This window comes from Heloderma suspectum, chromosome 1 (assembly GCF_057233095.1).
Source record: "Heloderma suspectum isolate Gila_16-S chromosome 1, 16-S_ref, whole genome shotgun sequence".
Taxonomy (NCBI): Eukaryota; Metazoa; Chordata; class Lepidosauria; order Squamata; family Helodermatidae; genus Heloderma; species Heloderma suspectum.
The window spans coordinates 148,813,945-148,835,870 of NC_139458.1; the positions used below are offsets into that span (position 1 = coordinate 148,813,945).

The 21,926-nt window shown below is 44.8% G+C and overlaps 1 protein-coding gene across 1 annotated transcript in view; it reads right to left on the reverse strand.

Annotated features, from left to right (window-relative positions):
• Nucleotides 1-21,926, reverse strand: part of CNTNAP5 (contactin associated protein family member 5) — a 664,045-nt gene that overhangs the window by 329,856 nt on the left and 312,263 nt on the right. The gene's annotated exons all lie outside the window — the stretch shown is intronic.

Genomic DNA, 21,926 nt, shown 5'->3' on the forward strand with positions numbered 1-21,926 from the left:
GTGTGAGAGAGAGAGAGAGAGAGAGAGAGAGAGAGAGATGAGGGGCAATGGGATGGCACCGAAAGAGAAAGAGCAATGTGGTCATGTAATGCTTCAAACTCTGTCTGGTTTTGGTTCTGTCTGGCTCTGCCCACCATTGGCCATGGCCCACCCACCCCCAAATTGACTTTCCCCATTGATCAGCAGCCCTTCATAGGATAAATTTTCTCCATCCCTGATTTATGCGCTGATCTGGGGGTGGGACTTGCATCTAAGTAGACATGCATAGTTTTGCACTGTATATGGACTTTCTCTCTGTTTAACATCAGTGGGTTATCCTGAACAGTTCCTGAAAAGCAAACTCACTAATTCTGTCAAAGAACTCAATGTTTAACATTCCATTTAGCAATTGATATTTTGCATTTGTAATGCACTAATCTCCTTTAGGTAAGAAATAATAAGCACCATTTCGGGGGGGGGGGGTTGTTTTTTGTTTTAAGTAACAAAGCAAGAGATTAGCTGAGGACAAAGCTGGTTAATGGATTTATGTAACAACAAGGGGAAAGCTCTGGAAAATTGTCAGTTACATTTTAAGCAAACATTAATCAGAAAAGGAAAGATGAAAGAAGGCAATTATTAACATGTTCTCATTTTAATGCTTTTAGCTCAACCTCCTCAAATGAAAATAAAATCTAGTTAAATTTAGCACATAAGGACAGAATAATTCTAAGCATAGAATGAGATGTCACTTCATTTCAGCAGCCTAGACAAAATCAGGATGGGCAGAAACATGGACCATAGGCTAATTTCTGGTAGACCACATAGTGCCTGTTGATTGTTGAGATGATTGCAAAGAATGCTGGATGAAGTGAAAAACTGCTGACGTTCTTAAGCTACAGTGCATATTCTGGACACTTACATTGTGTAGATATATCTTATATTCTAGTAGAAAGAATTCTACTAGATATATTCTAGTAGAAAGAAAGAAAGAAAGAAAGAAAGAAAGAAAGAAAGAAAGAAAGAAAGAAAGAAAGAAAGAAAAGTAGGTAGCAAGTAAGCCCACAAAAGAATAGACTAGATGCAGGGGGGGGGGGAGAAGGTGAATTAGGGTGCAATCCTAAGCATATTTAGACAGAAAAAACATGCTGTCTAAAAGTTCCTCCCCTCTTTTGCATTTTGGGAATCGGGGTGGAATTGGGTAGGAACTGGAAAATTCACTGCTGCTCTCTTGGTTTCTTGCTCCTGCTGCCCACAGACTTTAATTCTGTATTATATCCCCTATTAATTCTCTATTATAAGTTACATCATGATGCAAGCATTCTGAGAGCATTCTGGGGGACAATGGCCAAGCTGCCATTTTTAACCCAGAACAATGCTTTACTGTGACACAGCATCATTCCGAGGGCATCATTAAGAACTAAAGCTGGGAACCAGCAGCAGTGAGGAACCATGAGGAACAGCAGTTTTACCCCTCCCTCCACCTTTGAAATCAACCCACACTTCCAAATAGCTAGAATATACCTCATCTTCACTACTCACGAATGGGGCATTTTTCATATACATGGGGGGTATTTGGGCCTGACCCTAGTTCCTATTGCTACTGTAGAAGAACATGTGCTATCATCAGTTTTCTGAAGGTCATGTCATATGACAGGGGTGACCAACTTGTGGCCCTCCAGATGTTTTGGCCTACAACTCCCATCATTCCTCACCACTGGCTATTGCTGATGGGAGTTGGAGGGCAAGCTATCTGGAGGGCCACAACTTGCCCACTCCTGCCACATAATGATGTTGAAGGCAAATGGTAATAATATGATAAGCACTCTGGTGGCTGTCAAGACTGCAGTTGTCATTGTTGTTTTATATACCACTTGGAATTAGCTAACAAGAAATAACACATGGAAAAACAGATACCAATGATCAAGCTTTATATCCCTTTGATGCCTGGCATGCTTGGCTGTTTGTGACTGGTTTCAAAGGATGTTGTGTTTTTTGACTTCAGTAGAACATGCTTCATTAAGTGCTGTGGAGCTGACCTGAATTCTTGATAGAAATTGAAGGGAAGCTGAAATATCCCTTTGGGAGACCTCTCTCCCACCCTATCTTCTATAATATTGTGGTGTCATAGTTAGCATGTGTCAGAATTGGATCATCCTTTCCCTCTGCAATCAACACCACAATAGGCAAGGATTCAGGCTAATATGACTTTATTTTGCTAGAGCCTAGTCTCTCTTAGGGATGGCGGAGAATTTCTCCATGAATCTCCGGGAAGCTGAATGCCAACGCATTCGGCCCCCTGAAATTGGTGGGGAAATTCTCCGCCCCCCCCAGGATGGGACTTACCTCTGTCGAATGTCCCTCTCGGTGGTGGGTCCCGGGGGCATTTCGGCGGGGGCGGGGGCCAGTCTTCCGACTGGCTGCCGCCATTTCCCAGTAAAAAAAACACAAAACCACATGATAGGCTACGTAACGATTTACGTAGCCTATCACGGCTAGATTTTCAAAGTCAGCCATGATAGGCTACATAAATCATTACGTAGCCTATCATGGCTGACTTTCAAAAAAAAAAAGTGCGTATGCAAATGGCGGCGCAAATGGGCACCGCCATTTGCATTCCTTATTTGGGCACGGGTAGTCTACGTAAAGATTTACGTAGAGTACAGCGAAAATAAGGGCAACGCTATTTGCGTTGCCCTTATTTTCGCCGTAGTCTACATAAATCTTTATGTAGACTACCCATGCCTAAATAAGGAACGCAAATGGTGGCGCCCATGGGCGCCGCCATTTTGAGTACGCGCTTTTTATCCCCCCCAAAGTCAGCTGTGATAGGCTATGTAACGATTTACGTAGCCTATCATGGCTGACTTTGAAAATCTAGCCGTGATAGGCTACGTAAATCGTTACGTAGCCTATCAGGTGTTTTTTTTTTTCCATAACTTTTTTATTTTGCGGCCGGGGAGACGGGGCACTTCCCCTGCCAGGATTTCGGCGGGGAGGGATGGGGCGCCTCCCCCTCGGCCTGAATTTCGGCCGGGAGGGGCAGGGCGCCTCCCTCCCGCCAAGAATTTCAGGGGGAGAACCGAAGCGCCTCCCCCCTCACCGAAAACAGCTGCGGGACCAGGTAAGGGACTTTCATCCATCCTTACTACAAATGTAGATCCAAGGAAAACAACTAATCAACAATCTCTAAGCAGAGGACACGAACCAGAGGGAGAGAAAGTTGCCGGCCATTTGGGGTATGAACCTCCTGGCCAAGCTAGCTTCACAATGATGCCCCTCCCTTAGGGTGGCTCCCTCCTACATTGGCTTCCAAGAGTGGCTATCCAGGCAGAGTGCCTGAAGCCTGCCTCTAACTTTTCCCACTTCGCTTCGCATTGTGCCCTAGTGTTTATCAAGGCATGCACCTCTTCCTCCTCCCTGGAAACTTGCATTCTCATGGTGGGGAGGGGCAGGGACTCAGTCTGGGCCATCTGTTGGTCTCCTCCAGCATGGGAAGTATCCCTCCCCTGGCCTCTGATCTAGCTGCTGCTCCAACTCTGATCAGAATCTGAGCTGTCAGACATCTAGGAATGTACAGATCCCCTTTCTTGGGGTCCATGGGGAGAACTGCAAGTGGGGGGAGGTGATCCGGTCCTCCCCCCAGAATCCTCCCACCTGGCTCTGCTCCATGGGGATTCCATGGAGCTGCCAGCTGGCTCCAGCCACTGTAGGACTTCCGGCCGTGGCCAGTCTGTGGACGCAAGTGGCGTCCGGCGTAGCGGACGCAATTTGCGTCCCTGCCTTTGGCCATGATAGGCTATGTAAATCTTTATGTAGCCTATCACGGCAAAGAGCAGGGATGCAAATAGTGTCCGCTACGCCTTTTGCGTCCCTGCCTTTGGCCATGATAGACTATGTAAAGATTTTTAGGGATGGCGGAGAATTTCTGAGAATTTCTCCATGCAACTCGGGGAGGCCGAATGCCAACGCATTTGGCCCCCTGAAATTGGCGGTGAAATTATCTGCCACCCCCCCGCCACCCCCCCGGGATGGGACTTACCTCCTGCAAATGTCCCTCTCGGCGGCGGGTCCCGGCAGCGGTTTGGCAGCGGTTCGGCAGGGGCAGAGGCGGCAGCCGGTCTTCCGACCGGCTGCCACCGCCGCCGCCATTACAAAATAAAGTAAAAAAAAAAACAACATGTGATAGGCTACGTAACGATTAACATAGCCTATCACGGCTAGATTTCCAAAGTCAGCCGTGATAGGCTATGTAAATCGTTACGTAGCCTATCACGGGTGACTTTGAAGAAAAAAAAAAAGCGCGTACGCAAATGGCAGCGCCCATGGGCGCCGCCATTTGCTTTCCTTATTTGGGCCCAGGTAGTCTACGTAAAGATTTACGTAGACTATGGCGAAAATAAGGGCAACGCTATTTACGTAGCCTATCATATATTTACGTAGCCTATCATGGGCTAAGGACAGGAAGGCCTGGCGTGCCATGGTCCATGGGGTCACGAAGAGTCGGACACGACTTAACAACTGAACAAAAACAACAAATCATGGGCTAGCATAAGGAAGCAAATGGCACGATGGCATTTGTGGCCGCAGCAGCCCGGCAGCGGCTGGAGGCTCTGCTGCGGATTAGCCCAGCTGGCGGCTCCGCGGACTGGCCGCGGAGCAGAGCTGGCCAGGCAGGATTCCGGGATGGAGGAACAGATCGCCTCCCCCCCGTCGAGGATTCCGGGGGGAAGGAACGGATCACCTCCCCCCACCTGTGGACCCCAGTGGAGCCAGGTAAGTGGGGTTTTGTACACCCCTATATTTGCATCCCTGCTCTTTGCCATGATAGGCTACGTAAAGATTTACATAGTCTATCACGGCCAAAGACAGGGATGCAAATGGCATCTGCTACGCCAGACGCCATTTGTGTCCCGTCTGCAGACAGGCGGCAACGGACGGGATGGACGGGATGGACGGCAGTGGACAGATGACACCAGGTAGGGTCCGTACCAACTGGGCTTTGAGGGGTGGCGGCGGGGAGCAGTCCGTTCCACCACAGACTCCAGGGGGCTGGATTCTAAGAATCTGGCCTCAATGGAGTCTGTGGCCGAATTCTCCACCATCCCTACAGACATCTAAAGGCGCTTAGACCTATCCCTCACAATGTGTTGGACTGGGACTTGGGAGACCCAGTTCTCCCCCCCCCCCGAGCCATGAAGTTCACTGGGTGACTTTGGCCCAGTCACTGACTCTCAGCCTAATCTACCTCACAGGGTTGTTGTGAAGGTATAATAGAGATGAAGATCATGTACACCAACTTGGGATCCTTGGATATAAATGTAACATAGAACATAAAACTATTATTATCATTATCATTATTCTTTCTTAGATGCCTTTCCCCTAAAAGACTCAAAGCCACTTATTATTTTCTGTTGTATTTCAGAAGTGCTGTTCCCTAGATTGGTGGATAATGTAGGGATGTACGAAAGTCACTTACCTTTTCAAAGAGTGACATTTGTGGTGGGGAGGAGGCACTCCATCCCTCCCCCCGAAATTCTCCCCAGTAGGCTCCACCCTGTGGCGACTCCGCGGAGCTGCCATCCGGCCACTGGGCAGCCTGCACAGGGATGCAAATGGTGGCTGCCATAGCTACTGCCATTTGTGTCCCTGTATTTTGCCATGATAGGCTATGTAAATATTTACGTAGCCTATCATGGCAAAAAAACACAAAAAACAGTGAACACAAATGGCGGTGGCTATGGCGGTTGCCATTTGCTTTCCCTTTTTTTTTTGGCCATGATAGGCTACGTAAATATTTATGTAGCCCATCACGGCCAAAAAAAAGGGAACGCAAATGGTGGCCGCCGTAGCCGCCGCCATTTGCGTTCCTTTTTTTTTTTTGCCGTGATAGGCTACGTAAATACTTACACAGCCTATGTAGAGATGTACGAAAGTCCCTTACCTTTGACGAAATTTGCTTCGCGGTGGGGGGGAGGCGCTCCTTCCCTCCCCCCGAAATTCTGGCTGGGGGGGAGGCGCCCCATCCCTCCCGCCGTGAATCCCGGCCGGCCGGGAACGCAAATGGCGGCAGCCATAGCCGCCGCCGTTTGCTTCCCTGCAGTCAGCCGTGATAGGCTACGTAAATGTTTACGTAGCCTATCACGGCTGAGTGAAGAAAAAAAAACGCGCGTACGCAAATGGCGGCGCCCATGGGTGCTGCCATTTGCGTTCCTTATTTTGACACGTGTAGTCTACGTAAACATTTACGTAGACTACGGCGAAAATAAGGGGAATGCAAATAGCATAGACGCCACGCTATTTGCGTTCCCCTTATTTTCGCCGTAGTCTACGTAAATGTTTACGTAGACTACACGTGCCAAAATAAGGAACACAAATGGCGGTGCCCATGGGCGCTGCCATTTGCGTACGTGCGGGTTTTTTTTTCCCACTCAGCCGTGATAGGCTAAGTAAACATTTACGTAGCCTATCACAGTATTTTTTAAAAATCTAGCCGTGATAGGCTACGTAAATGTTTACATCGCCTATCACGTTTGTTTGTTTGTTTGTTTGATTTTACTTGGAAATGGCGGCGGTGGCAGCCGGTCGGAAGACTGGCCGCCGCAGTTGCCGCCGCCGAACCGCCACCGGAGCCGCCGCCACCAGGGACATTTGCACAAGGTAAGTCCCGTCCAGGGGGGGCCGGGGGGGCAGACCATTTCGCCACTGATTTCGGGGGGTTGAATGTGCTGGCATTCGGCCTCCCTGAGATTCATGGCGAAATTCTCTGACATCCCTACTATCATGGCTTCCGCAGGGACGCAAATAGCTTCCCTGCATTAGCTGTGATAGGCTACGTAAGTATTTACGTAGCCTATCATGGCTATAGTGAAGAAGCAAATGGTGGCTGCGGCCACCATTTGCAAAGCAGCGCGAACGGCAGCAGGTAGGTGTCCCGTTTCGCACGCCTTTCGTGGGGGGGCGGGGGGCTTCGTTCCGTCACGGATTTTGATCCATGGCGGAATTCTCTGACATCCCTAGGATGATGCACAGCTGTAGTCTTCACTCTTCAGCTTCTAAAAATGGATTCTGCGCTTCTTCTCTATGTTGTTATGAACATAAGAAGAGTCATACAGGATCAGAACTAACCCCTATATAGTCCAACATTCTATTCCCACAGTGGCCAACCAGATGCCTATGGGAAGCCCAGAATCAGGATATGAGTGCAATAACCCTCTCCTGCTGTTGTTCCCTAACAAATAGTGAGAGGTATACTGCTTCTGATACTGGAGGTAATATATATCTATCATTAGTACTCACTGATAGTTTTATCTTCCATGAATTTGTCAAATCCCCTTTTAAAGCCATCCAGATTGATGGCCTTCACTAGATTTTATGGTAGCAAATTCCATAGTTTAACTATTTGCTGTATGATGAAGTACTTTTTATCTGTCCAGAATTTCCCACCAATCAGTTTCATGGGATGACCTTGGGTTATAGTATTATGGGAGAGAGAGGGAGAAAAATTTCTCTCTTATATCTACTTTCAGCACACTATGCATAATTGTTGTGCCTTCTCTTACTCAGTTTTTTTTTTCTTTATAAATGACTCGGATGTTGTAACTTTTCCTCATAGGGGCATTGCTCCAGACTCTTGATCATTTTGATTGTCCATTTCTGCACCTTTTCCAGGTCTATAATATCCTTTTGGAGGTGTGGTGACCTTCTGGACACAGTATTCCAAGTGCAGTCACACCATACATAATGGTATCATGATATTTGCAGTTATTGTCAATATTGGCAGATATTTAGCATTTATTTTTGATTCCACTTCTAATTATGTCCAACATGGAATTGGCCTTTTTCATAGTAGCCGCTTACTGGGTCACCATTTTCATCAAGATGGAATAGCTGCTATTTTGTACTTACCGTCTCTCAAATCAAGGTCTTGTTGTCATTTTCTATTACTATGCTTTGGTAATTCAAGAGGAGGCCCATTCAGAACTATCCCATTATATTTGCCACAGCATTTTGCTTGATGTGAAAATTTCAAGTCCAACCATAAGGATCCTACTTAAGTGAAACCTCTGAAGAATTTGATGGCAAGCAATAAGAGAAGACTAGTGAAATTTCTCAGGGAGGGGGCTACATATGTTCCCTATCACACTGACCAGGGCAGAAGGTAGGGGACAACTTTTCTTCTTCCTTTTTTACTTTTTGTTGGCCACAAGGCTGACTTTTTTATATATTAGGAAAATGTACACACAAAGTGTGTACACTAGTGAAAACAATGTTCAAAAATTCATTATATTAGGCAAAACTGCATAAAATGCATTAATTGGAGAAATGCATAATGTGTATGAACGTCTATGCTAACTTAAAAAAAAAATCTTGAAGTTCGTAAAGTGAATTTAAGATGAGGAAAATTAGAAATGGAGAGAAACCAAAATGTTAGAGATCAGTGTACCCCTAAAAATAACAAAGCCATATCCAGAGTGTGTTTGGGAAACAGGAGGGCTTTGGATACAGTGGCAGAGGAGTGATGGCAGTGGGGCTTTCCACCATTGAAATGAGGAGGCTTCCATTGGAAGACTACCTCCCCCATCTGCAGACCTTCCTCTCTACATGCAGGACCATACAAAGCACCCTTAATCTGATTTATAGAAAAAGGCCTCATAGCAGAATTTCAAAGTTTGTGACCTGCCAAGCTAAATGCAGCCAAATTAACCATGCTGGTGGCCCACCAAGGCTTGATAAGCCTCCTGGTTTTGTTTCCCTGATAATCTGAAGAAGTAGGAGTGGCTGGTGGGATGCATTTGGCTTTATGAATCACCGGTCTTGTAGATGTGTCAAGCAGTGGAAGCTGATGGCTCCGATTTCAGTGGGGCTATGAAGCCATTCTGGGTTTCAGTCAGAACCAGCTAGAACTCTAAAGGAGCTGTCCAAGGTGCTGAGCTCTATTCTCAAAAATAGGTTCACCACCTTGGTAGCTCCGTTAGAGTTCTGGCTGGTTCTGACTGACACCCAGAGTGGATTCACAGCCCCACCAAAATCAGAGCCACCAGCCTCCACTGGTATCAAGCATAATTCACTCATCTGAAAATACAGACCACGTAATATTATTAATCTGTTATGACTTATGACCTATCCTATAATTCTTGCTCCTGTGTAAGATATGTGTCTGCTGATAGGGTAAAAGCCTTATGAGAATGCTAATTTATTTCAAAATCCTTCTCTTAAGTGAACACAACCTTGGTTCATGCCATGCCTTATTGCCAATCTGTTTAATGCTCTTTTGCCACCCACAATCTTCCTCCTACTTGCCATCTGCCCAATATTCATTCTGTCATTTTTGAAGTTCATCTGTTTATATACATAGATGAATCTCTCTCCTTCTCTCTCTCTCTCTCTCTCTCTCTCTCCGTGAGTGACATCACTGTGAAGTGCATTTGAAGATTCTGATGTTTTTAGATCACTTCTGTCCAGGTTCTAACAGTTCAACAGTGATGTCTGATTAAGGAAATTCTATATAAGAGAATACTAATAATGCTTACCAAATGAGGTTATATTACCTATGATGAGGAAACCACCGTAGAAGAGAAAATCCTTTATTTCTGAAGTACAAGAGGTCAGGAATTGTCACGTGATACTGAATTTTAGGTTTTAGTCAGAAGAGATGATCTTCTCCTTATCTGATGCTAATGAAGAATTGCATACACTCCAAAAGGAAAGAAACACCCACCACTCAAAACTATGTAGGAAACTGGAAGACTTTCCCCCCTTTTCACTTTTTTTCCTCCTTGATGCTGCCTTTTTGCTTCACATGAATGAACATACTGTATACTGCAGACTTGTATTCTGGTCTTTCTTCTTTTTTGCTTGACTGTGCACCAATAGCTGAATGTAGCAGACATAGCTAACACATCTCACCCAAAGGCGAGGGTTCAGTTACAGGGAATCAAGGACCTGTTTTCTGCCTGGACAGAGATGACATAGCAGGGAGGCGATCTGCAACAGCTGTGAAATGAATCCTTGAAGTGGACAGATGGGCTGGGATACACCACAGCCCTAAAATGATCATCTGAGAAAAGAATCATTTTCTAACCAGAGAGAGAGAGAGAGAGAAAGAGAGAGAGAGAGAGGAGGGGGTGGAGGGTGATGAGAGAAAGCTGTAGCAGACATCACAACTGAATTGTTTTGAACTGGTATGCCTTAAAGGGCAAGGAACAAAAGCAATATAACAGTTAGTGATTTTAGTTGGTTAACTATTTCACTCTTAACAGAATAATCTGTAGTTAATTAATGAGAATAAATAAGAGTATCTTAACCCTGACTCTTAGATTATTTAATGAATATGTATCTCTAGATGAGCAAACAAACTGAACCACCAATTAGGGCCATGCTATAATATCCAGAAGGGAAAGAAGGTTTTATACAAAGAGAATCAAGCTGAATACTGCCAATTCCCTCACTTGAACTGCAAAACCTATTCTGGCCCTGTCTTGGCCTCCAACTGCATTACAGAAGTGGGAGAGTAGGGCTAACATTGGCTTCCGTGTAACCTGTAGAGATTAGTTAGAAGGTAGGTGTGCTGCCTTTGACATTTTAGCAAAAAAATCAGTACACATGTATCCTAAGGCTGCTCAAGTTGAGCACTTTTTTTTAGTGGAGAGGTGGGACATAAAATAAAGTAAATAAATGTTACAACTCAGGGGGTTGGAGCAAGCCATTGTCACAGATGAGAACTGGTGGCAGGCAGATCAATCACTATGCCATTCGGAATGACACCAGTGGAAATGGATTCATTTAAGAATGTTTGCCACATCCATTATCAGTTTGGTCTCATTCCAGACCAAGGCCTGTCATGTTCTTAATGATGTCACTGTGAGCACAACAAAGCCTAAAAGCCTTCCTGCCACCTACCACCTCATGCCTTTCACTCCACCTCTTCCCTAGACTGGTATTGGTCAACTGAGGTCATCCCAGGCTGAGGAAATTATATGACAGCACCTTGTTAGCCAAATGAGATGGGCACAGAAAACTCTAGAATGCTTTAAAGGCAAGGCCAGAGCAAGGTGAAACTGTCCAAATCCACATGAACCACAAAACTTATCTGGTGTTGTGTGAGTTACTGAGAAGTCGACTTGCCCTGATATTTTGGAGGGATACCTCACATACATTGACTATAAAATCCCCAATTTGTCCCAGAAGGCTGGGTAAGCAAGGGCTTCTGATCAGCCAGGGCATGAGAGCCACTATTTGCACTTGCTAACCAATAACCTACTTAATTTCATCAAGGGCAGTCCCCTAGCATGCGAGGAATGAGGACTCTAGAACTTGAAAGTATCTTTCTGATTTGTTGTTGTTGTTCAGTCGTTAAGTCATGTCCGACTCTTCGTGACCCCACGGACCATAACACGCCAGGCCTTCCTGTCCTCCGCTCTCTCCCGGAGCGTGCTCAAGTTCATATTCATTGCATCGGTGATGCTATCTCACGATCTCATCCTCTGCCGACCCCTTCTCCTTTTGCCTTCAATCTTTCCCAGCATCAGGGTCTTTTCCAGGGAGTTTTCTCTTCGTATTCGGTGGCCAAAATATTTGAGCTTCAGCTTCAGTATCTGTCCTTCCAACAATCACTCAGTGTTTATTTCCTTTAGGATGGACTGATTTGACCTCCTTGCAGTCCAAGGGACTTGTAAGAGTCTTCTCCAGCACCACAGTTCGAAAGCATCAATTCTTCGGCGCTCAGCCTTCCTTACAGTCCAGCTCTCACAGCCATACATTACTACTGGGAAAACCATAGCTTTGATTAGACGGACCTTTGTTGGCAAGGAGATGCCTCTGCTTCTTACTATGCTGTCTAGGTGTGCCACAGCTTTCCTCCCAAGGAGCAAGCATCTTTTAATTTCATGGCTACAGTCACCATCTGCGGTGATCTTGGAGCCCAAGAAAGTAAAATCTGTCACTGCTTCCATTTCTTCCCCTTCTATATGCCAGGAAGTGATGGGGCCAGATGCCATGATCTTCGTTTTTTTAATGTTGAGTTTAAACCAGCTTTTGCACTCTCCTCTTTCACCCTCAACAAGAGGCTCTTTAGATCCTCTTCACTTTCTGCCATTAGGGTGGTATCGTCTGCATATCGGAGGTTGTTGATAATTCTCCCAGCAATCTTAATTCCGACCTGTGATTCATCCAACCCGGCGTTTCTCATGATGTACTCTGCATATAAGTTAAATAAGCAGGGCGACAATATGCAGCCTTGTCATACTGCTTTCCCAATTTCGAACCAATCGGTTGTTCCATGTCTGGTTCTTACTGTTGCTTCTTGACCCTCGTACAGGTTTCTCAGGAGACAGGTAAGGTGGTCTGCTACTCCCATCACTTTAAGAATTTGCCACAGTTTGTTGTGATCCATACAATCAAAGGCTTTAGCATAGTCAATGAAGCAGAAATAGACGTTTTTCTGGAATTCTCTTGCTTTCTCCATGAACCAGCGAATGTTGGCAATTTGATCTCTAGTTCTTCTGCCTCTTCGAAACCCAGTTTGTACTTCCAGTAGTTCTCGGTTCACATACTGCTGAAGCCTAGCTTGTAGGATTTTGAGCATCACCTTGCTGGCATGTGAAATGAGCGCAATTGTACGGTAGTTTGAACACTCTTTGGCATTGCCCTTCTTTGGAATTGGAATGTAAACTGACCTTTTCCAGTCTTGTGGCCACTGCTGAGTGTTCCAAATTTGTTGGCATATTGAGTGCAGCACTTTAACAGCATCATCTTTTAGGATTTTAAATAGCTCAGCTGGAATACTGTCATCTCCGCTAGCTTTGTTGTTAGTAATGCTTCCTAAGGCCCACTTGACTTCATTCTCTAGGATGTCCAGCTCAAGTTCAGTGACCGCACTCTCATGGCTATCAGGGACATTCAGATCTTTCCTGTATAGTTCTGTGTATTCTTTCCACCTCTTCTTAATCTCATCTGCTTCTGTGAGATCCCTGCCTTCTTTGTCCTTTATTATGCCCATCTTTGCACAAAACGTTCCCTTGAGATCTCTGATTTTCTTGAAAAGATCTCTAGTCTTTCCCATTCTATTGTTTTCCTTGATTTCTTTGCATTGTTCATTTAAGAAGGCCTTCTTGTCTCTCCTTGCTATTCTCTGGAACTCTGCATTCAGTTGGATATATCTTCCCCTTTCTCCCTTGCTTTTCACTTCCCTTCTTTCCTCAGCTACTTGTAAAGCCTCCTCAGACAGCCACTTGGCTTTCTTGCATTTCTTTTTCTTTGGAATGGATTTCGTTGCTGCCTCCTGAACAATGTTACGGACCATCATCCATAGTTCCTCAGGCACTCTGTCTATCAGGTCTAATCCCTGAAATCTATTCCTCACCTCCACTGTATATTCATAAGGGATATGATTTAGGTCATACCTGAATGGGTTAGTGGTTTTCCCTATATTCTTCAATTTAAGCCGAAATTTTGCAACAAGAAGCTCATGATCTGAGCCACAGTCAGCTCCAGGTCTTGTTTTTACTGACTGTATAGAGCTTCTCCATCTTTGGCTGCAAAGGACATCATCAATCTGATTTCAATATTGACCATCTGGTGATGTCCATGTGTAGAATCGCCTCTTGTGCTGTTGGAAAAGAGTGTTTGCTATGATCAGCGTGTTCTCTTGGCAAAACTCTATTAGCCTTTGTCCTGCTTCATTTTGTACACCAAGGCCATGCTTGCCTGTTATCCTGTTTATTTCTTGACTTCCTACTTTGGCATTCCAATCCCCTATGATGAAAAGGACATCTTTTTTTGGTGTTAGTTCTAGAAGGTGTTGTAGGTTTTCATAGAACCCATCAACCTCAGCTTCTTTGGCCTCAGTGGTTCGGGCATAGACTGGAATTACTGTGATGTTGAATGGTTTGCCTTCGATTCGTACTGAGATCATTCTATTGTTTTTGAGATTGTACCCCAGGACTGCTTTTCCCACCCTTTTGTTGACTATGAGTGCTACTCCATTTCTTCTAAGGGATTCTTGCCCACAGTAGTAGATATAATGGTCACCTGAATTAAATTCGCCCATGCTTAACCATTTTAGTTGGCTGATTCCCAAGATGTCCATGTTCAATCTTGCCATCTCATGTTTGACCACCTCCAGCTTACCTTGATTCATTGATCTGACATTCCAGTTCCTAAACAATAGTGTTCTTTACAGCATCAGACTTTCTTTTCACCACCAGACACATCCACAGCTGAGTGTCCTTTCGGCTTTGTCCCAGCCACTTCACTCTTTCTGGCACTGCTTGGAAATACCCTCTGCTCTTCCCCAGTAGTATATTGGACACCTTCTGACCTGAGGGGCTTGTCTTCTGGCGTCATATCTTTTAGCCTTGTGATACGTTCCATGGGGTTTTCTTGGCAAGAATACTGGAGAGGGTTGCCATTTCCTTCTCCAGTGGACCACATTTTGTCAGAACTCTCCACCATGACCTGTCCGTCTTGGGTGGTCCTGCACGGCATAGCTTATGCATAACTGAGTTACGCAAGCCCCTTCACTACAACAAGGCAGTGATCCATGAAGGGGATCTTTCTGATTGCTGACTCACTATTCAAATTGAGCAACTCACATTTTGAACCAGTCCAGAGCCTGGGGAAAAATGGTCCATTTATAATGCACCACCACCACCAGTACAGCCATTAGCAGTTGTTCACAGCCATTAAGGATAGAACCTACACCTCAGTGTGTGCATAGAACATACCCATGACAAAATACCATTCCTATACCTTTGGAACTCTTGCCCAATACACTAGATTCTCTTTGACCACATTTGTTTATGGATAATCCCACCCTCACCTCAACTAAGGTTTTAAAGCAGGAAGTGTGCAGAACCTGAGTTAAAGCTGGAGTTACAACTATTTAGGGAGCAATCCTATGTGGATCGACGTTCATCTCCGACCGCAGGGGCAACTGCCTATCCAGTGCAGGGTGGGAGGAGTGGTGAGGAGTGAATCTCCTCCTCACTCCCCCTGCCCTGCTTTCACAGCTAGACAGCCAGTTTCAGCTGTCTAGCCACGGGACTTCGGAGTGCGGGAAGTGGTGGCCAGATGACACATAGGAAATGTTGTACTGGCACTTCCAACTTCCCCTCCCCTGCCCTCCCTCAGGAACACCCCATTTTCCCTTCTCCACACTGCTCTTACAAGCATGGAGTACAGGGCCAATCTGTGCTGCCTACAAGGCAGCATGGGAGGGGGTGGAGGTCGGTTCTCAGGGAACTGGCCAATCCTATGGCTGTCTAGTCACTGACTAGCAGCCATAGGATTGCACCCTAATTATATATGTGTTTGCTTGTCCCAACTGGCAAATGCTGTCAGGGCAGTTTAAAATCATAAAAAGAACAATTAAGCAAGAAAAGAAAAGGAAAAAAAAAACAACAACTATAAAAATACAGTATTATAATACTATAGTATTATAATGCTATAAAAACAAAAACTAATACAATATTGAAAACATTAAAGACTCAGCTTTAAATTAATAATCAAAGCAACAGATTAAACATTAAATGTCTGCTGGAAAAGGAAGGTCTTAACCTGGCATCTAAATTTATACAGTGAAGATGCCAGGTGGATCTCCCTGGGAAGCTATGACTAAATCACCTGCTTGTTACACTAATCTGTTTTACTGTAATAATATTAAGGTATTTAATTTTTCAGGAAATGAATGTAGAGGTAGAAAGGGGTTAACTGTGGGCTGGATCGGGCTTGTGTGCGATTGGCTGTTTTAGTTCTACCGGGGTGGGGGAGTGATGTTTCAGGAGGATTTGGTTTTCAGTTAGTCAGTTAGTGAGTTCTGGCCTGGGGAAAGACAGGGTGAGAAGTGGACAGACCACTACCTTGGATGGGGAGGGAGGATTTAGAGGGGATGTGAGGCAGGCTTAGGCTAATTAATGACATCTTGTAAAGAATAAACTTTTATTCTATTTTACTGAGTTAAATCCATGTGCCAGCTTGGTTTTTGTTTATGCTACCTCATACATGAGCACCTATTAGCCAGCACCCTCTTCCCAAATTAAAAGGAACGGTAACAGTGATAAATCCAACACACTTGGCATTCATTGTGACTGGGTAATAGGTTAGCTGAGTCAGTGGGTTCAGCTGATTTGGCAGTGACGTCCCGCTCCTTAGGCTTATTATCCGAGGTATGAAGGGATAATAGGGGAAAGCCTGGGTAAAGGAGGGGTGGATGTCACAGAAGGGCATGGGGAGTCACTACAGAGAAGGCGCTCCCCCTAGTAGCCACTTGTTGCACCAATGGCACCTTTGTGGGTAACAGCACCCAGAGAAAAGCCTCCAAAGATGCTTAGCAGTCAAGCAGGGACATATAGGAGAAGGCGCTCCTTAAGCTAATTAGGATTAGCTTAATTAATTAATTAATTAATTAGCTAATTGCCTATCCTCTTCTTCCATCTCCTTCCCTTCATCCATATCTGTTATTTGCTGTTAGTTCCGTCTGGGCTCCTAAGGAACATGTAGCCTTGTGGTTCCCCTCCAACTGTCAAGCAAAAGCCTTAGAGAGTGGAAAGTTTCAGAAAGCATTGCTAGCCCAAGCTCCCCATTGCACAGAAGGCCAGCCCCTGAAACTGGAACTGAGATCCACTGAATTTCAACCCTCCTTTTTTATCTCCCTCTTCCTCTGGAATACGTAAATCTTAGTGCTTCAATCTTTCTCTGCTTTTCTAGTTTTCCCCTATCATCTCTCCACTCAGCCCTTCGGCTGCCCAATCCCATGTCACTACATTGGAGTGTCTCCACTGCATTAGGCCACCAACCTCACCCATCCGTTCCCTAATACCTTCCCCATTCCCTTATTTGGAAACTTCCCTGTAGCTTCCCTGCCTCCAACTTTCTCTGTCTATGGTTTGGTTATACCTAGCTGGCACTTCAAGCTGAAATGGGTTAATTTAACCATCTTCTCAATTCTGTAACAAGAGTCATATATTTGGGTAATCTTCTATATTTTGTAAGAAAACATATATTCTTTGTTTCAAGTCTTGGCCTGTATTTAATAGCTAATCTCCCCCTGGTTTAAGTGTAAAGCACAATCACCCCACAGCACATATCATCTCTTGGCCCAAGATCAATACTTATACGAAATAGTAAATGCTAGTTCCACTGTGTTTCTGCTATTTTGAATATGAATGGTGTTTAAATTGTATTTCCAAGAATTGAAATTTGTTGTTCAGTCGTTCAGTCGTGTCCGACTCTTCGTGACCCAATGGACCATAGCATGCCAGGCCTTCCTGTCCTGCGCACTCTCCCGGAGCGTGCTCAAGTTCATATTCATTGCATCGGTGATGCTATCTAGCCATCTCATCCTCTGCTGTCCCCTTTTCTTTTTGCCTTCAGTCTTTCCCAGCATCAGGGTCTTTTCCAGAGAGTTTTCTCTTCACATTAGGTGGCCAAAATATTTGAGCTTCAGCTTCAGTATCTGTCCTTCCAATGAGCACTCAGGGTTGATTTCCTTTAAGATTGACTGATTTGACCTCCTTGCAGTCCAGGGGACTCGTAAGAGTCTTCTCCAGCACCACAGTTCGAAAGCATCAATTCTTCGGTGCTCAGCCTTCCTTATAGACCAGCTCTCACAGCCATACATTACTACTGGGAAAACCATAGCTTTGATTAGATAGACCTTTGTTGGCAAGGTGATGTCTCTGCTTCTTACTATGCTGTCTAGGTTTGCCATAGCTTTCCTCCCAAGGAGCAAGCGTCTTTTAATTTCAGGGCTACAGTCACCATCTGCGGTGATCTTGGAGCCCAAGAAAGTAAAATCTGTCACTGCTTCCATTTCTTCCCCTTCTATATGCCAGGAAGTGATGGGGCCAGATGCCATGATCTTCGTTTTTTTAATGTTGAGTTTCAAACCAGCTTTTGCACTCTCCTCTTTCACCCTCAACAAGAGGCTCTTGAGATCCTCTTCGCTTTCTGCCATTAGGGTGGTATCGTCTGCATATCGGAGGTTGTTGATAATTCTCCCAGCAATCTTAATTCCGACCTCTGATTCATCCAACCCGGCATTTCTCATGATGTACTCTGCATATAAGTTAAATAAGCAGGGCGACAATATGCAGCCTTGTCGTACTCCTTTCCCAGTTTTGAACCACTCGGTTGTTCCATGTCTGGTTCTTACTGTTGCTTCTTGACCCTCATACAGGTTTCTCAGGAGACAGGTAAGGTGGTCTGCTACTCCCATCACTTTAAGTATTTGCCACAGTTTGTTGTGATCCACACAATCAAAGGCTTTAGCATAGTCAATGAAGCAGAAATAGGCATTTTTCTGGAATTCTCTTGCTTTCTCCATGATGCAGCGAATGTTGGCGATTTGATCTCTAGTTCCTCTGCCTCATCGAAACCCAGCTTGTACTTCCGGTAGTTCTCGGTTCACATACTGCTGAAGCCTAGCTTGTAGGATTTTGAGCATCACCTTGCTGGCATGTGAAATGAGCGCAATTGTGCGGTAGTTTGAACACTCTTTGGCGTTGCCCTTCTTTGGAATCGGAATGTAAACTGACCTTTTCCAGTCTTGCGGCCATTGCTGAGTGTTCCAAATTTGTTGGCATATTGAGTGCAGCACTTTAACAGCATCATCTTTTAGGAATTTAAATAGCTCAGCTGGAATACTGTCATCTCCGCTAGCTTTGTTGTTAGTAATGCTTCCTAAGGCCCACTTGACTTCACTCTCTAGGATGTCTGGCTCAAGTTCAGTGACCGCACTATCATGGCTATCAAGGACATTACTATCATGGCTATCAAGGACATTAAGATCTTTCCTGTATAGTTCTTCTGTGTATTCTTTCCACCTCTTCTGAATCTCATCTCCTTCTGTGAGATCCCTGCCTTCTTTGTCCTTTATCATGCCCGTCTTTGCACAAAACGTTCCCTTGAGATCTCCAATTTTCTTGAAGAGATCTCTAGTCCTTCCCATTCTGTTGTTTTCCTCGATTTCCTTGCATTGTTCATTTAAGAAGGCCTTCTTGTATCTCCTTGCTATTCTCTGGAACTCTGCATTCAGTTGGATATATCTTCCCCTTTCTCCCTTGCTTTTCGCTTCCCTTCTTTCCTCAGCTACTTGTAAAGCCTCCTCAGACAGCCACTTGGCTTTCTTGCATTTCTTTTTCTTTGGGATGGATTTCATTGCTGCCTCCTGAACAATGTTATGGACCTCCGTCCATAGTTCCTCAGGCACTCTGTCTATCAGGTCTAATCCGTGAAATCTATTCCTCATCTCCACTGTATATTCATAAGGGATATGATTTAGGTCATACCTGAATGGTTTAGTGGTTTTCCTGACGTTCTTCAATTTAAGCAAAAATTTTGCAAGAAGCAGCTCATGATCTGAGCCACAGTCAGCTCCAGGTCTGGTTTTGACTGACTGTATGGAGCTTCTCCATCTTTGGCTGCAAAGGACATAACCAATCTGATTTCGATATTGACCATCTGGTGATGGCCATGTGTAGAGTCGTCTCTTGTGCTGTTGGAAAAGAGTGTTTGCTATGATCATCGTGTTCTCTTGGCAAAACTCTATTAGCTTTTGTCCTGCTTCATTTTGTACACCAAGGCCATGCCTGCCTGGTATACCGGTGATTTCTTGACTTCCTACTTTAGCATTCCAGTCCCCTATGATGAAGAGGACATCTTTTTTTGGTGTTAGTTCTAGAAGGTGTTGGAGGTCTTCATAGAACTGATCAACCTCAGCTTCTTCGGCATCAGTGGTTGGGGCATAGACTTGAATTATTGTGATGTTGAATGGTTTGCCTTGGATTCGTACTGAGATCATTCTATCATTTTTAAGATTGTACCCCAGTACTGCTTTTCCCACCCTTTTGTTGACTATGAGTGCTACTCCATTTCTTCTAAGGGATTCTTGCCCACAATAGTAGATATGATGGTCACCTGAATTAAATTCGCCCATGCCTGTCCATTTTAGTTCGCTGATTCCCAAGATGTCAATGTTCAATCTTGCCATCTCATGTTTGACCACCTCCACTTTACCTTGATTCATTGATCTGACATTCCAGGTTCCTAAACAATATTGTTCTTTACAGCATCGGATTTTCTTTTCACCACCAGACTCATCCACAGCTGATTGTCCTTTAGGCTTTGGCCCAGCCGCTTCACTCTTTCTGGCGCTACTTGGAAATACCCTCTGCTCTTCCCCAGTAGTATATTGGACACCTTCCGACCTGAGGGGCTCATCTTCCGGCGTCATATCTTTTAGCCTTGTGATATGTTCCATGGGGTTTTCTTGGCAAGAATACTGGAGAGGGTTGCCATTTCCTTCTCCAGTGGACCACATTTTGTCAGAACTCTCTGCCATGACCTGTCCATCTTGGGTGGCCCTGCACGGCATAGCTTATGGCTTCACTGAGTTATGCAAGCCCCTTCGCCACAACAAGGCAGTGATCCATGAAAGGGAAATTAACAAAGCCTAAATAAAAGCACCATATTTCCTGGCATACTAATAGCATAACAAGCTAATTTTTATTGGTTTACAGAAATCAATATGTACTGATTACTGGGAGTACACGTACCTGGGAGTACATCCCCATTGCAATCAACAAGACTTGCTTTTGAGGTGACATGTATAGGATTGTGCTGTACATGGACAATCCAGCACAAAGTTAAGTACATTTGAGGCTGCATTCTTAATTCTGCATATTAAGGATTCAATCTCATGGAATTTACTTTTGAGTAAACTTGCTTAGGGCTGTGCTCTATGTCCTACTGAATAAAAAGGGTTCTCAGAATTCAATCATACAACTAATTTGTTCTTCCAAGACTTCAGCCCAGTTAACACTTATTGGGGAATAAACCCCACTGAAAACAGTATTGACATTGGTAGAATCAGAGGCTTAAGAATCAACATGCATGTCAGATATTACATCTTACTGACTTGCATGGGATCCTAACTACACACAACCATCGAACAAAGCATTGAGGTCCAAGATCTTTTTATCTTAACAAATATAGCACGTAGACTGGTGATAACTTGTTCAACACACTGGGCCACATCAAAAATAACTGATTGCCCAAATGGTTGCAAGTAAGTTGCAAATGCTAGTTCTATGTAGTTAACATAGCATGCGTATTATTTTCATGAACATGATTAGATACCAAAATACAGCTTTTATACAAAATAGCACACCTAAAAACTAAATCAGTGGCAACAACATTAATATTTACTAGCATCCTTTACTACCGAACCTTCAGAAGTGTAGGTTACAGATAGGGATGTACAAAAGGTTCTTACCTTTCATGGATTATGTTTATGGTTGGGGGGGAAGGGGTTCCGTCTCTCCCCCCAGAATCCTCCCCAGGGGGGGAGGCGCTCCATTCCTTCACCATCCCAGAACCCTGGCCGGCCGGCTGTGCTCCGCAGCGATTCTGCAGAGCCGCCGGCCGGCTCCGCCAGCAGCCGGACATCCGGCCGCTGGCTAGCAGGGACACAAATGGCAGCGGCCATAGCCACCGCTGTTTGCATCCCTGCAGTCAGCCGTGATAGGCTATGTAAATGTTTACATAGCCTATCACAGTTGACTTAAAAACCAAACAAACAAATGGTTGACTTAAAAACCAAACAAACGCGCATCTACGCTATTTGCGTTCCCCTTCTTTTCGCCGTCTTAGTCTACGTAAATGTTTACGTAGACTAAGACGTGCCAAAATAAGGAACGCAAATGGCGGTGGCTGTGGCCGCCGCCATTTGTGTACGTGCATTTCTTTTAAAGTCAGCCGTGATAGGCTACGTAAACATTTATGTAGCCTATCACGTTTTTTTTTTAAAACCTAGCCGTGATAGGCTATGTAAATCTTTACGTAGCCTATCACGTTTTTTTTTTTTTAAACTGGAAATGGCAGCGGCAGCCGGTCGGAAGACCGGCCGCTGCAGCCGCAGCTGCCGAACCGCCTCCGGAGCCGCTGCCGCA